The sequence below is a fragment of the Dermacentor andersoni genome, chromosome 10 (genome assembly GCF_023375885.2).
Source record: "Dermacentor andersoni chromosome 10, qqDerAnde1_hic_scaffold, whole genome shotgun sequence".
NCBI classification, from domain to species: Eukaryota; Metazoa; Arthropoda; class Arachnida; order Ixodida; family Ixodidae; genus Dermacentor; species Dermacentor andersoni.
The window spans coordinates 9,652,265-9,668,825 of record NC_092823.1 but is presented as its reverse complement, the minus strand read 5'-3'; the positions used below and the strand labels follow the sequence as shown (position 1 = coordinate 9,668,825).

The window sequence follows — 16,561 nt, the reverse complement described above, 5'->3', positions numbered from 1 at the left end:
GATATTCATTGTACGTATTTTGATAAATGTCAGAAGTGTGCTGAACAGCATTCAAGTGAACATCTTATTAACTGTGAATTGACAAGTGTTAAGCAACTTTACGTACATTGACATTGTCCATATTTGATTTATGTAATTGTATTGTCCTCTCGGTTATGACCCTCTATGAGAGTTGACAGTATTAATAAATAAATAAATAGACGAGGAATGTGGGTAAGAACACTTTATTTTCAGCCACATGTTTTTTTAATGAACTGCTGTTATACTGCTAAAATCTGCACATTTAATAAAAGTACACTGCTCTGCTTCATCACTCCATGCTAAGTGCAAGTATCCTGTACCAGGAAGTCAAACCAAGACGTGGGATGTTCAGTCTGTGAAAATAAAAACGAGTTTGAAACATTAACGTGCAAAAACTAAAGCACACTCAATAAAATAAACACAGCACAGGAACATATCCAATGAATCAGAATTACCTTTGAGAGCAAACATATAGTTTCTATGGCACAGTGAAGAAACCTTATTCGTCTGGCTTTTTTTGTGCGCGAGAAAATATGAAAGTGCATGCGTTCTCCCCATATTGTGTATCTGTCACCTTTTCACACACAACAAAGATGTTGTCTCAATGTGCCCAATTGTCTTTGCATATCCATTTCTCTGCTCTCATACCATGATACCTACAGTTAAAGGCTGTAGCAATGCTTAGCTTGAATGAACCAACACAAGCTACATGCACTGTGCTGTTGAACATGGCATTGTAAGTTAGATTCATGCACAGCACATTCATCTGCCATAAACATTTGATTGCGATTGTAGGCGAGATAAATAAAAAGAAGGTATGTAAATAAGAATATTCCCTAATAAGCTGTGCAGAAGTGCTCTCCCGTTTGGACAGAAGCCGAGCACAGCTGCAGTGAACAAGAAGCCAACTTATACAGCATTTAAAATCTAGGTTCTAAATGTGCTACAGATTTTTCTGAATTTATGGTCGAAAATCTAGGTGTTAAAGGTGACAAACATTTAAACAGGTCTCTATTCGGACTGGTAATGCTATGTGTCCCCTAGTTTGATAAAATATGCCATATCACTGGTCTCCCAAGCTACGGCTGCTGTCCAGTTGCAAGTGCAAATCACTCAATTATGTCTAGGGCACGTTTGAGCAAAAGGCAACCAAGATTACTGTGCCATTGAGATCTATTTCCTGACATCTGATTTCTTCTCAGAAAGCTACCTGTCAAAAAAAAACCTTCACAACAACATAACCCAAACCTTTCTTGAGTAAAGCCATCACACTGGTCCTTGAACACTAATTACACAGTGGCTCTTTGTGATGTAATGTTATGTACGTCAGCACCTAACGAAGTACAGGAAAATTTAATAATGGCAGCGTGACAGGTACACAAAAAGGTAAAGGGATAAAACATCACACAGGCTGCCATCAGTGTTCATATCTCCATTTCAATGTGGATGTTTTTAGCAGTGAATACATGTTCTCATTAAAGTGAGTCATATTATTACAAAAGCGAAGGGCAAGGGTCTTTACATTCTAAACTGACAAATGTGCTTTATTACGATTCACCGCAATACAGGAGGTGTTTTGCAGTGAACCATCACATAAGGTTTTGGCTAACTACGGCGGGCGTGTCCTGCAGCGGGGCCTCTTGTGTATTGCGGTAAAACGTATTATTGTGACAAGAGCTAACCTGGCACGTATGGCTTTAGCCAACAAAAGTTCTCAAGACATCATGCATCCTGCCACGAAAATCTGCTTTGATGAGAGTGGAACATTAGGTTAGTCGCTGACAGAAACCATACATTCCAGATTCACGTAAATCTTTCCCAATATCGGCATGCTTCACCGCAACACACAAATAAGTTGCGGTGATAACGGTGGTCGAACAGGCTGGTGCAAATGTTTCGACAGGGGAGCGTGCCTTCATCAGGGCAACTGCTTTCCTTGGCAGTTTTCATATACGTGAGTCCCCCCAACTCCCAACAGGGGAGATTTACCTGGACCTTTGCCAAGAGACGTACCGACAAGCGTTTGGTAGTGGCTGGTAGAGATGCAGGAGTCTAAAAAGCGTTGCGAAATTCGGTTCCGTAAGGTTAGCTTCACCGCAATACAAATATGTTAAGCGGTTAGACATACAAAATATGTTGCGGTGAATCATAGCAAGGGTACCTGGCCTTTGATGCAAAGCAACTTCCCAAGAGGCACGGTAATCCCGTGGCTAGTTATGCAGTTCCCCGCATGCGAGTGAGTTCCCTGCGTTCGACGGTTTCCCAGTGACATACAAAATGGCATTGATTGACTGTGTTGTAAATGGGCGACGGCACTATATGCTGATGCAAAAGCGTCGTTTCGCTTTCGAAAACTGCGCTCGGCTAAAGAGAACAACCTTGACTCGCATATGACCAAAGCAGTTGAACAGGAAACTACGAAATTACGTAGCTATTATGGAAGAAATCAACAGCTCAGAAAAAATGGCCGTGTAAACATTAACTGGCTTACGAGGTCGACAAACCAACGGTTCAAAGCATCACAGCCACGTCCGAAATAGCGCTGAAGGCCGGCCAGTTCACTTAGGCGCCTCGGCGCGCGTAATGTAACAGGAGACGGCAGGTGCACGCGTACATCATTAAGGAACACATATTATTTATGTCGGTGAAAGCGGTCACTCTTCAGTTCTGACATGCTTCAGCGCGTAACACTAGTATACTGCGGCGAAGCTGACTTCAGGACGCCGACTTCTTCAACTCATCTAGCGAGGCAGGTCCGTTCATCACGCTTGGCAACGTTTGACATTTTCTGCCTTAATTTCGTTTGTTCTTTTTAATTTTCTTATCACAGTGACCCTGTATCACGCAGTAGCAGAGCTAGTGCCGCGTCTTAACTGCGTTAGGAAAGGCAAGCGTGTATGCAGCAGGCACGGCAGCATTGGCTCTTGTTTGGAAACTTCAAGAGACGCTCTTCCGCGCAGCGATGTCATTTGTATTATTACAAGAATGCAGGTGATGATTAAATGAGCCGCAGCAAAGGTGTAAAAAAGCAGTAGCAATGCTGTTCTAAGATCCTCTCGCTCGAGCGAGATGGTCTTAAAAGAAAGCGCGATGTAACGCGATCTGAGGGAACAGCTCGTCATGCCAGTGTTTTCTTACGTCCTCGTTCTTTCGCGCATCCTCCCCTGAACCAGACTACTAAATGGTTCTGTGCACGCACTGACGATCCTGACGGAGGCAATACCACCCACATGAGCAGCTCCATATAAGATGCGACGGCAGCCACGGCCCATTCCACATGCCGGCTGCAATTTGACGCGGCCAGGAGGCAAAATATGCGCACAAGGTACCTAATGGTAACGCATCAAACTGCCCACAGCCCCAATCCTTTATTACACGCATATAGCGTGGAAAGATGAATTACTCACGCTCTAAGTGGGCACGGAATACGGACCGTTTCGCAGCGCAGCCGGCTCCGTAAGACGGCCGCCATGGAAATGAGCGGATGTGACATCATGGGTTATAGCGGACGTGACGTCATGGGTGAACGTAGACATTTCGGGCACCTTTCGTCTGCTGTGCCCCGGGCACAGCAGACACGGCCTTTCATGATAAAGTGAAGCCTTGTGCATTTCAGTCTGCAGTCGCTCACTGCACTTCCAGAAGCGCAATCAGCACAGAGCGCACAGGAAAACACACTAGTTAAGGAATTTATTTGAAACAAATGCAACTTTATTTTGCAGAATGACCACATTTCAAAAAAGCAAACACACGGTATACAGACAATACATCCAACTTATGTTAATTGGACAGCTGTTTACGTGTCCTGCCTTTATATGTGCAAATGTTTTAAGTGTCAAAGTGTGCCCCTACTTTGTAACTTGTCCTTGGAACAATGGATGATTCGAACAAATGCTAAATTTAGCACCACTGCCACACTTATAGAAGAAAACTACATATTAAAATGGCAAGTCCTTGTAGAACAGAAAAGGGTGTACAGTAAACTTCCAATAATCTGACTCTAGTTAATTTAAATTTTCAGCTAATTCGATCCTGGCCGAAGGTCCTGGTCGGCACCCATGCATTTCTATGGGCCTAAACATTCATTATTTCGATCCTAAAACTGGCATTAGCCGGATAATGCGAACTTGATCAGACACCAATGCTGACCCCTTTTAGTGGCGGCGTCTGTCTAAGCAGAGCTTAGGGGACAGTGAATGCGTTAGACAAATGCCATCTCCTCTCTGAAATGACTATTTTCGACCCACCCGAGAAAGATTTTCAAGCAGTAACGATAGCTGACAAACTCCGACTGTGGTACGTATCTGATTCTAACGAACACTTTTTGTTTTAAAAGGACATGGAGCCGAAAATTGCCTAGCTCTGCTATCGATTGCGAAACTAAAACCGTGGTTGTAGCATTCATATGCTTTAGCGCATATCATGGCTGTAATGCGGCGAAGCTGGCTTTAGAAAATCGGCTGCCATTCTAAAAAATCAGGTATGCGTAGCTTTCTACTTTAATTTGGAGTTAAGTCATTTCTACTTTAGTTTTCTACTTTGGGCAAATAGAAAGTTAATGCACGTTCGTTTCAGAATCGTGTTACTCAAGCACATATTGCCAAATGAATCAACGGTGTTTCAGCAGGTTTTTGCATCTTAATTCGACACGTCAGTCTCGTGAGGGTAGAATTAATGGAAGTTGACTGTAGAAATTGCGTGATGAAGCACCAAGAAAGTTGCCCTGCTCAGGTAGTGAAAAAGCATGGTAAAAGTGCTTCACACAACATCCACCGATGTTCTGTTGCAGATGCAAAAGCTGCCTTCATTACCTGGAACACAATAAATTCCTTTCGAAGGCAAAATCAAAAACAGAAAGAGAAGTCATCAAGGCATTCCACATCCATCTTATTCAGTCTCTTACAGTGTTGCTACATCACCATTTGCTTAGCCTCATATGCCAAAAAAAGGTTGTCAAAAATAAAATGACCAGATTCCCATGTTTTTCACCATCCAAGCAGTGTTTACTGTCAATTACTACTGCTTCCTACTGTTACTACTCTTTCCAAGGTGACACGGGCCTGGACTCACGCCTGTGACACCAGTTGTGTAATGTGTCCTTCACCTCGTTCCTCCCATTATCATCCCCCATTGTGACCCTTTTTTCCCCTCTTCCCCTTCCCTTACGTAGAGCAGCAGGCCAGATGCTCCATTATCCGGCCGACCTCTCTACATTTTCCAGTCATTAAAATACTTCTTCTTCTACTACTGCTTTCTGTAACCTCATCTGTAAATACTGTATGTTAACCTGTATGTTAACACTGAGCTATATGATAAGCTTAGTAAATGTTAAAAAAGAATCATCATCATCAACCTGGTTACGCCCACTGCAGGGCAAAGGCCTCTCCCATACTTCTCCATCTACCCCGGTCATGTACTAATTGTGGCCATGTTGTCCCTGCAAACTTCTTAATCTCAGCCGCCCACCTAACTTGCTGCCGCCCTCTGCTACGCTTCCCTTCCCTTGGAATCCATTCCATAACTCTCATTGACCATCGGTTATCTTCCCTCCTCATCTTATCCCCATAATGTTACACCTATAATTCTTCTTTCCATAGCTCGTTGCGTCGGCCTCAATTTAAGTAGAACCCTTTTCGTAAGCCTCCAGGTTTCTGCCCCGTAGGTGAGTACTGGTAAGACACACCAGTTATACACTTTTCTCTTGAGGGATAATGGCAACCTGCTGTTCATGATCTCAGAATGTCTGCCAAATACTCCCCAGCCCATTCTTACTCTTCTGATTATTTCACCCTCATGATCCAGATCCGCGGTCACTACCTGCCCTAAGTAGATGTATTCCCTTACCACTTCCAGTGCCTCGCTACCTATCGTAAACTGCTGTTCTCTTCCGAGACTGTTAAACATTACTGTAGTTTTCTGCAGATTAATTTTCAGACCCACCATTCTGCGTTGCCTCTACGGGTCAGTGAGCATGCATTGCAATTGGTCTCCTGAGTTGCTAAGCAAGGCAATATCATCAGCGAATCGCAAGTTACTAAGGTATTCTCCAATAACTCTTATCCCCGATTCTGCCCAATCTAAGTCTCTGAATACCTCCTGTAAACACGCTGCGAATAGCATTGGAGCGATTGTACCTCCCTACGTGTCGCCTAATAAGTATACTGGAAAGCATTCAGAGCTTTTGCGTATGTGCCTGTGGCGACTTGAGTCCGAAAGGACCCCTCGCCAGGTCTGGCCATTTTGAGCTGACAAGCGCAGAGCATACACTGCATGATAACAGTCGTGTTTGCAAAGTATTACATCGCTACACACCGTGGAAAGACCTGAAATTTCAAAACGAACGCCATTTTCCCTTCATCTCGCGGCAGCCGCTCACAAAGCCGGAGGATGACGTACACGTGCTAGTGCGCCTATGTACACGTGTTTGCACTGTGACATCGCCCGTGGTGACACGTGACCTCAAGAATTATTCAAGGCAACATCTGTTATTTGTGTAACATGTTGCTTGAATAGGCGAATTAAAGCTTAGAGAAATAATAAAACACACAAACCGAAGGTCTGCATGTTTTTGTTTTACTTCACACCGCAGCAAGAGAGATGCACTTCCGTTTCATCTGCTTGTTCCCACGTCGTGCAATCGCCCGCAGACACTGAAAGCGCGGGATCATGCTCTGTGCTCCGCTTGTGTCTGCCTCAGTATTTGTGTAGCACTGACTTACCCAACTAGCCAGGTGTCCTCGTGCACAGTGTGCGAAATCGTGTGCTGCGTGGAACGAGACAATCACAACAGCTCGCGTGCGACACCATCAGTGCAAGTGCACAGCACTCCCCTCCTGTAAACACGCTGTGAATGGCACTGGAGAGTTCGTATCTTCCTGCCTGACGCCCTCCTTTATTGGTATTTTGTTGCTCTTTATGGAGGACTACGGTGGCTGTGGAGCCGCTGTAGATATCTTTCAGTATTTTTACATAAGGCTCGTCTACACCCCGATTCCATAATGCCTGCATGACTGCTGAGCTTTTGACTGAATCAAACGCTTTCTCGTAATCAATGAAAGCTATGTATAAGGGTTGGTTTCTTAATTAGATCTTTCGTCTCCTGCGATAGCTTACCGGTATCCTGTCTAACGAAGTTACAACCGACTTCTATTGCAGACTCCTTAATGTTGCCCATAAGATTTTTGTTCATTGCTTCAACACTAAGGTTCTCTCCGGAGTTAAAGCCGATACCTGTTCTGTAGCTTGATCCGAAATTCCTCTATTTTGCCTCTTACCGCTAACTCATTGATCGGCTTCTTATGTACCAGTTTTTTCCATTCCCTCCTCAAGTCTAGGCTAATTCGAGATCTTACCATCGTATGGTCACTGCAGCACACCTTGCAGAGCGCGTCCACATTTTGTATGATGTCAGGGTTAGCGCAGGGTATGAGGTCTATTTCATTTCTAGTCTCGCCATTGGGGCTCCTCCATGTCCACTTTCGGTTATTCCGCTTGCGGAAGAAGGTATTCATTGTCCGCAAATTATTCCGTTCTGCAAACTCTCCCCTACTATTCCTAGAACCTATGCCATATTCCCGCACTGACTTTTCTCCAGCCTGCTTCTTGCCTACCCTGGCACTCAAGTCGCCCATCAGTATAGTGTTCTTTGTTTTGACTTTACCCATCGCTGATTCCACGTCTTTATAGAAGCTTTCGACTTCCTCGACATCATGACTGGATGTAGGCGGTTAGACCTGTACGGCCTTCAATTTGTACCTCTTATTAAGTTTCATAACAAGACCTGCCACCCTCTCGTTAATGCTATATAATTGCTGTATATTATCAGCTATATCCTTATTAATCAGGAATCCGATTCCTAGTTCTCGTGTCTCCGCCAAGTGCCGGTGGCACAGGATGTGCCCGCTTCTTAGCACTGTATATGCTTGATTTGTCCTCCCAACCTCACTGAGCTCTATTATATCCCATTGAATGCCTGCTAATTCCTCCAATAGCACTGCTAGACTCGCCTCGCTAGATAATGTTCTAGCGTTAAACACTGCCAGGTTCAGATTCCAATGGTGGCCTGTCCGGACCCAGAGATTCTTAGCATCTTCTGCTGCGTCACAGGTCTGACCGCCGCCGTGGTCATTTGCTTCGCAGCTGCTGGGGACTGAGGGTCGGGGTTTGATTGTTCTATTCATATAGGAGGTTGTGGCCAAGTACTGCACCAAAGTGGCCAATCCTGCTCTGGTAAGGGAGTGCATTACCGGTTCTGGTCACCGGGGTCAGGCCACCAGGCCTGTTTATACAAGTGTATCAACATGTGGATTTTCTTTTTATCCAGCTGAAAATTGCGTGGCACCGGGATTTTAACCACAGTCCTTTTGCACGTGAGGCGGATGCTCTACTTCTACGCTATCTATTGGAGGATTGGAGTAAATTAGTTCGACCACTCAAAGAGTGGGAATGGTCCAACTGTTAGAATTCCGACGAGTTAAAAGGACTGGAATCATATAAACCACAACTCTGAAGGACGGGAGTGGGAATAGAATGGAGCGCTCCCACTCTGCAATTCTGCACCATGCCGATACATCCTGTTCTTGGGCAATGCCAGCGCACCTCTAGAACCACAATGACGACCGCACTACCAGGGCGAAACGCATCGAAGGCACGTCAGCTGCCGCATGATCACATGCTGCCAACGAGCAATCCTGCACAACCTATATACACACACACACACACACACACACACACACGCGCGCACACAAACACAAACGCACACACACACACACACACACACGCAAATCCTGCACAACCTATATATATATATATATATATATATATATATATATATATATATATATATATATATACAACCACACAAACACACACACACACACACACACACGCTGTGCACAGACTGGTACCCTAGGTAGGGGCTAGGACTCTCAAAAACTAAGGTGTTCTCCACAACTGTGATGAGTACCAGGCCACCAAACTCCTCGCCCTGTGCGCATTGCTGTCTATCTTCATGAGCCTAGATCCAGATGCAACCAGTGGTGCCACACTGCTATTTTCAAAGGCCACCACTAGGTGCGCCAGGGCCCACCCAGATCAGGGGACATCGGCTTGGTCCGATACAAAAACGACAGTAAACTTCGAATTGACAGGACTACGGATTGGATTAGTAAATTTTTAACTAACCTGTACCAATTCTTAACTACTAATGAACTTCCTTCTCCGTGATCGCTAGTAAGATCCGGTGTGCCACAGAGCTCGGTGTTGGGACCAATTTTATTCCACCACAAACATGGCTCCACACAATAGTTTTGTTTGAAAACGTATGCGAGAAGAAACTAGGAATTGGCAAGAATAACATGTATGCGTTAAGAGACAAAGCCGGTAATATCATTACTAATATGGATGAGATAGTTCAAGTGGCTGAGGAGTTCTATAGAGATTTATACAGTACAAGTGGCACCCACGATGATAATGGAAGAAAGAACAGTCTAGAGGAATTCGAAATCCCACAAGTAACGCCGGAAGGAGTAAGGAAAGCCTTGGGAGCTATGCAAAGGGGGAAGGCAGCTAGGGAGGGTCAGGTAACAGCAGATTTGTTGAAGGATGGTGGGCAGATAGTTCTAGAAAAACTGGCCATCCTGTATACACAATGCCTCATGACCTCGAGCGTACCAGAATCTTGGAAGAACGCTAACATAATCCTAATCCATAAGAAAGGGGACGCCAAAGACTTGAAAAATTACAGACCGATCAGTTTACTGTCCGTTGCCTACGAAGTATTTACTAAGGTACTTGCAAATAGAATCAGGAACACCTTAGACTTCCGTCAACCAAAGGACCAGGTAGGATTCCGTAAAGGCTACTCAACAATAGATCATATTCACACTGTCAATCAGGTGATAGAAAAATGTGCGGAATATAACCAAACTTTATATATAGCTTTCATTGATTACGAGAAAGCGCTTGATTCAGTCGAAACCTCAGCAGTCATGGAGGCATTGCGGAATTAGGGTGTAGACGAGCCGTATGTAAAAATACTGAAAGATATCTATAGCGGCTCCACAGCCACCGTAGTCCTCCATAAAGAAAGCAACAAAATCCCAATAAAGAAAGGCGTCAGGCAGGCGGATACGGTCTCTCCGATGCTATTCACAGCGTGTTTACAGGAGGCATTCAGAGACCTGGATTGGGAAGAATTGGGGATAAGAGTTAATGGAGAATACCTTAGTAACTTGCGATTCGCTGATGATATTGCCTTGCTTACTAACTCAGGGGACCAACTGCAATGCATGCTCACTGACCTGGAGAGGCAAAGCCGAAGGGTGGGTCTAAAAATTAATCTGCAGAAAACTAAAGTAATGTTTAACAGTCTCGGAAGGGAACAGCAGTTTACAATAGGTAGTGAGGCACTGGAAGTTGTAATGGAATACATCTACTTAGGACAGGTAGTGACTGCGGATCCGGATGATGAGACTGAAATAATCAGAAGAATAAGAATGGGCTGGGGTGCGTTTGGCAGGCATTCTCAGATCATGAACAGCAGGTTGCCATTATCCCTCAAAAGAAAAGTTTATAACAGCTGTGTCTTACCAGCACTCACGTACGGGGCAGAAACGTGGAGGCTTACGAAAAGGGTTCTACTTAAATTGAAGACGACGCAACGAGCTATGGAAAGAAAAAATGATAGGTGTAACGTTAAGGGATAAGAAAAGAGCAGATTGGGTGAGGGAACAAACGCGAGTTAATGATATCTTAGTTGAAATCAACAAAAAGAAATGGGCATGGGCAGGACACGTAATGAGGAGGGAAGATAACCGATGGTCATTAAGAGTTACGGAATGGATTCCAAGGGAAGGGAAGCGTAGCAGAGGGCGGCGGAAAGTTAGGTGGGCGGATGAAATTAAGAAGTTCGCAGGGACAACATGGCCACAATTAGCACATGACCGGGGTAGTTGGAGAAATATGGGAGAGGCCTTTGCCCTGCAGTGGGCATAACCAGGCTGATGATGATGATGATGATGTATGCGAGTGCATATGCTTGTATCGGACAGCGAGAATAAATAAGAATCAGTTAGCAATGTCAAATACACGGAATCTGGCTTACAAAACAAAAGAAAGTGGTCACTATTTAGTAATAGTTTTCTTTTGTATGAAACAACTTAACCCTTGAAAAGTTCCTCATTCTACAAAGGTTTATATAGTGAAATATAGAAGTATTTGGATACATGTGAGTTATCACCTGGCCCAAGGAACTTCTAGTGGCAGCCTGTCGTGATCTCGCAATTCCTGGCACTTCCCAATATACAGCATGCTTGACTGCTGCAGTGGTCAAGTGCTCTACTACTGTAGGAAACCGAAGGATAGGGGTTGATTGCACAATTTATGGCATTTCCAGATTTTTAACTTAGTACTATTTCTACACTATGTCGACACTATGCCATTAGACCATTGCTGTGCTGCAGTCATCATAACAATAATTACTCATCGTATACACAAGCTGTACAGCTGGTTAGGCAAAATTTTACACTACGCGAGGAAGACGGAACGTGAACTGAAACATAGACGCACATGAAGCACAGGCTTCCAACTGGCTTTATTTCGTGAAAGCAGAGAATATATAAGGTGCTTCACAATAGCAAAAGAAGGAGCAGTTGCAAATAATTCATGCACGCGGCAGTGACGAAAAATATCAAGGCCATGTATGCATTAAGAGTGCAGGAGAGTCTTAATGTGCCCATCTAAGACTTTAATTCTTCCTTGAGAATCTCCTCTTGCAGTGCAGGAGCTGCGACAGCAAAAGCTGCCTGCTTTATCTGGAACAGAATAAATTTCTTTCGAAGGCAAACTCAAGAACAGAAAGAGAAGTCATCAAAACATTCCACATCGCTAAAAGGTGTGACAACTAAGTTAGCTCACCTTCTTGATCCCTATCAAGGAAAGAAATAGAATTCTTGGCCACATTGGGACTCTACTGCGCTCTTAATGCACAGGTGGCCTTGCTATTTTTCATCACTGCCTCGTGCACAATTGCTTTGCGACTGTTCTTTGTTTTGCCATTTTGAAGAACCTTATGAACTCTCTGCCTTCACCAAATAAAGCCAGTCGGAAGTCTACACTTTGTGCATGCATCTATGTTTTTGTTCATGTCCTGTCTTCCTCGCACAGTTTAAAATTTTGCTGAAGCTACGAGCTGACAAGCCCCACAACATGCCTTACTTTAGTGTAGAGCTGGGCTTGTTGGTAAAGCTACACATTGCCAGCTCAAGTGACCACCGTGTGTCTGCTTTTCCGTGTTCTCATGATGTGGCTCAGCCTTGAGTGCATGTGTAGTTTCTACTGGCTGCTGTATTTTAACTACTAATATAATTTCTATCTTCAACTTCCAGCCAGACAGAGAACTTCATACTACATTCTGAACATTGCTGCAGTCTAGCAGGATTTCTGTCTAATGCACTGGCCTCTACCACCAAATGCCTGAGAAATTAAAAAAAATTATGTAGGTTCCAGACACAGTGGGGATTAATGTTACAGGAGGCATATTGGAGGTAAATGGCTATGTAGTGCTGGTTCGGGTTCTTCCAAACATTGCAGTGTTGACCAATGTGTTTGTGTATGGTGAGTGATTGTATATATGACAAGCTTTGTGAGGAGAGTACGAATGCAAAATTGCAAATGCCTGCAAAAACCATGCAAACGAATGCGTGGTTTCTTTGGCGCTTTCCTAACACTTTGTGGTGGCTGCTGTTTGACGAGTGGAAAACTTGGCTTATGCAGTATGAGCAAATGGGCACGTGCCTATTCTAGGCCCATCTCGTAGAACGGGTATGTGTCGCTGCGACACCAGTATACAAACGTCACTTAGAGCGCTTACACAGACGAGGGACAAAAAAGACGGCAAAGACAAGCACTGCGTATACAAGTCTGTGTATGCACTGTAAGTGACGTTTGATACGATGGAATACCAACTAGCCCGTACCCAAACCTTGCACAAGTATACAAGCCTTACACGTAGTATTAAGATAAGTGTCATATGTCTCTGTGAATACACCTCTTGTCAACGCTCTTCACTAAACAAGCATATGTCACCTTCATCCTTACTGCACAGAGAACAGCTACAGGTGATAACGTTCCCTGCATAACATGCTTGTGACATGTGCTACTGCTAGCTTGCCAAGGCAAATACGCTTTCCATCATTTGGATTGCAACAATGCATTAAATATGAATGTTTCGTAGATTCTGATTAACCACTTTACCTAAATTTTAACATGTACGTTGGATCTACGTGATTCCTTTTTGTACTCCAGTGAAGAAACATTACAGCATAAAGGTAGTACTGTGTTGCACAGTGTCCATGTTGTGCTAGCTGCTACAGTGAGGGGCACTTAGAAATGTGAGCGAATCCCAAAGGTGGTGCATTCTAACAAAGCACCTCGAAGTACAGCCACAAAGGAAGAATGGGAGAGACTGACATGCTCTCAGTTTGATAAGCAACTTGTATATGCACACATGCTCTGACACGTATTATGCACTGTAATAGACGTGCCACTATCCCATACACACAGCTATGCATTGGCAAAGAAGTGTTCATGACAGTGGTCAAATGGTTAGAGCATCAGGTTGTTATGCTGGGAGACAGGTTCGGGCTCACTGTAACATATTGTTTTCAATGCAGAAGACCGAAATGAGTCGGGACGTAAAATTGCCTACTGCAAAGTGCTTGGTATGAAGAAATAATTATTTGCATTAAAAATGCCCAAATCTAGCACATGCAAGTGTGCATTCCCACATACGTGAAAGGTTTTGAGGTGCAGTACATTGCAAGTGCAGTGGCTTTGCCACAAGGTTGACATGTATAACAGTAAAGAGCGTAGCAACAATGGTAGCTTTTCCACATAACCAAGGTGCATTGCAGTGCAGCACATTGCAACAGCTGTGGCTTCCACACAAAGCTAATGTGCATAATGCTGCAGCATGATGGAGCATGTTTTTAACAGGTACAACATAGAGGCTCTTTACATGCACTTCAATGATTTTATGAGCAGCTAAAGTGGTTGTGAATGTCGCAATGATAAGCTGAAACGGGTGAATCCCAAACTCTGTGTCACATAACAGCTGAAAGAATTAGCTGCTACGAGAGAACCAGTGAGATTAATCTGGTGTGCTATGGATGCATCTGTAGCCTAATGGGTAAAGAATTGGGCTGCTGCACTAAGGACCCAGATTAACGACCAACCATCAGGCACCTTACTAACTATTATTGACCTTATCTGACTGGATGTACGAAGAAGCCAGGAGACAGATCATGATAATGCTTTGCACAAGAGACAACGGAGCTGAACCCACGTTTTCTGCCTTGTGCTTGCAATGCTCTACCAAGTGAGCTTCAATGGCAGTTGTCCCAATGTCAATTTTCTTGGATGGCTGCACATGTGTACTAAGCATAGCCCTGGGAGTGCTAGGCAGCAGCGTTCACAGTCATGATGGCAGATGTGGAGTATCCTTTAAAACACCCCCATTACAAAGCACATGATCTTAGAAGCTGGCAACTGGCTAATAAACACTCGTTTTCTACCATGAGGCCCCCAGGCAGCCGAAATCAAGACATTTGTATCTTATGGACGAGGAAATCAGGAGAATCACGCAGCTCAATTTTTGTTTAAAACAAGTATGTGATGGCAACAGACAATGAAGCAACAGTGACTATATAGAAAAATGGGTTAGAGCTGACGAAAATCATCGGCAGCTCACACTATAATGCTTTCTCTACAATTTATTGTCTTAAGACATCTGGCAGCAAATCTTCCGGATTCTTCTACTATGTCTTTTGCAACTGAAATTTTAAATGTGTGTAATACTGCATGGCAACTTAGAATACTTAAATGGTTATGCATCTCCATACCTTAAATTTGTCGACCAGCTTTGTCACCTTTCTAGAACAACAACTCTCTGGTGTCATACATCACTCAAACCACTACTAATTAAATCTACCTTTAGATGAGCAGCACTTGCATTAGACGCAGCTGCATACCCATTTAGCAAATGGATATACATACCACGCTCAGACTGAGCAAACCAAACAAACCAACAGCGATCAGTACTTGTGTCCATTTGTCTTCAACGAGGCAGAGACAGGCCAGGTCTCGATAAACACAACAAATATAAGGTGCAGGCAGAGGAAATAAGCAGAAGCTGTAAAGACAGCACCAAAGTGAAACAAATTGGACAAATTTGCACACAGTCAACGATCTGGGCCGAGGACAATTCACAACGTTACTGCCACAATTAGAAGCAAATGCTCCTCATGCAACAAGAAAAAAAGACGTTTTAGCTGTAAACAGCACGAGTGCGTGGAGTTGGTTGATATTCTAAAAACAGCACAGACAACAATTAAAGCAGACACACTACTTGTGTCATTTGCCTCCTTGCTGTTTTTACAATATCGGTCACAGTTGCAAAGCTACGCACATGATCTATGAAAGAAAGCAACGGACGTGCATATAAAGCTTGGTGAGCCGATTCATACTCATATACGTTTAATTTTGAAAGTTACCTTAAAAGCGATAGTAGCAGCAGCAGTAAAGTGGGTTCGTTTACCAGCTCGCTCACAACGTACGTAGGCATTGTATGATTTAACTCCATGGCTCGCAAAGGAGCTACTAAGAAGCTTTAAGTGAAGCAAATACGCTTTCGTTATCTCACTGCAACGAATGAAAGCCTCTGACGCCCCTACCGCGGTCAGTGCGAGCAGCGAGAAAGGTAATTAAATGCAGCTATGCGCTGCATGGGTAAATAAGAGGGGCATAGCGTAGTCATCCAATAGAGATGGAGAAAAATAGACTTAAGAACGCGATAAATATTACAGGACGACATCCACACTAGTTGAGCGCATGCATTGCTGGCGCGTGGAAGCTGTTGCTGGTTTTTTTGTTTTTACATCGGTGCAACGCGTAGGAACTGCAGTAGTAATTGTTGAAGGCATGAACGAATAAATTGTCCTGCGATCACTGCGGGACCTGCGACAAGCGTTTCGTGTTCCTTCCAATTTCGAGATCACATCGACCACAGCTCGAATGGGCAACCGGTTTTTCACGTGTCAGCAAGAGAACGGGTAATCGCAAGACACTTACCGTTGCTCCAAGTACATCGAGGTAGCACCAGCAGCTGGGCAACAAATGTCATCAAGCCCTGGCCCACCGCAGTGTCCGCAACTTGAAGCTTCTAAGCATTCGCCAAAAACAAAAAGGGTACGGTACGCGCGCGAACGAGACGCGCGCCGTGCCGTCTGAGTTCGAGAGTAGTTATTTCATAAAAGCAAGAACAAACAACAATGTGACGTCACATCCGGTAAAGTCAGCTTGTCCTCCTTTCTGACCTTCTCTCAGCTAACGCATGCGCAGCGACCACAGAGCCCTCGGGGGCGATGTTCAGGTCAGGGCGGCGCCCTAGAGGTTCCCACTTTTCCGGTCCAGCTTTTCCTCTAGAGTTGTTCTACTAACTCTATGGACTACCCCTTCACCGGTTCCTACGACCGCTTCGCTT

The 16,561-nt window shown here is 44.2% G+C and overlaps 2 long non-coding RNA genes across 2 annotated transcripts in view; both read right to left on the bottom strand.

Moving 5' to 3' along the window:
* Positions 1–16,242, bottom strand: part of LOC140213786 (uncharacterized) — a 47,617-nt gene extending 31,375 nt beyond the window's left edge. The window contains exon 1 of the long non-coding RNA XR_011890735.1: positions 16,150–16,242. This is a non-coding gene — a long non-coding RNA (uncharacterized lncRNA). The remainder of the gene's footprint in view (positions 1–16,149) is intronic.
* Positions 209–3,598, bottom strand: LOC140213646 (uncharacterized). The gene is made up of 2 exons (XR_011890565.1): positions 3,429–3,598; positions 209–374 (listed from the first exon to the last, which is right to left on the bottom strand). It is a non-coding gene; the product is annotated as an uncharacterized lncRNA (long non-coding RNA).
* Positions 16,243–16,561: the final 319 nt, after the last annotated feature.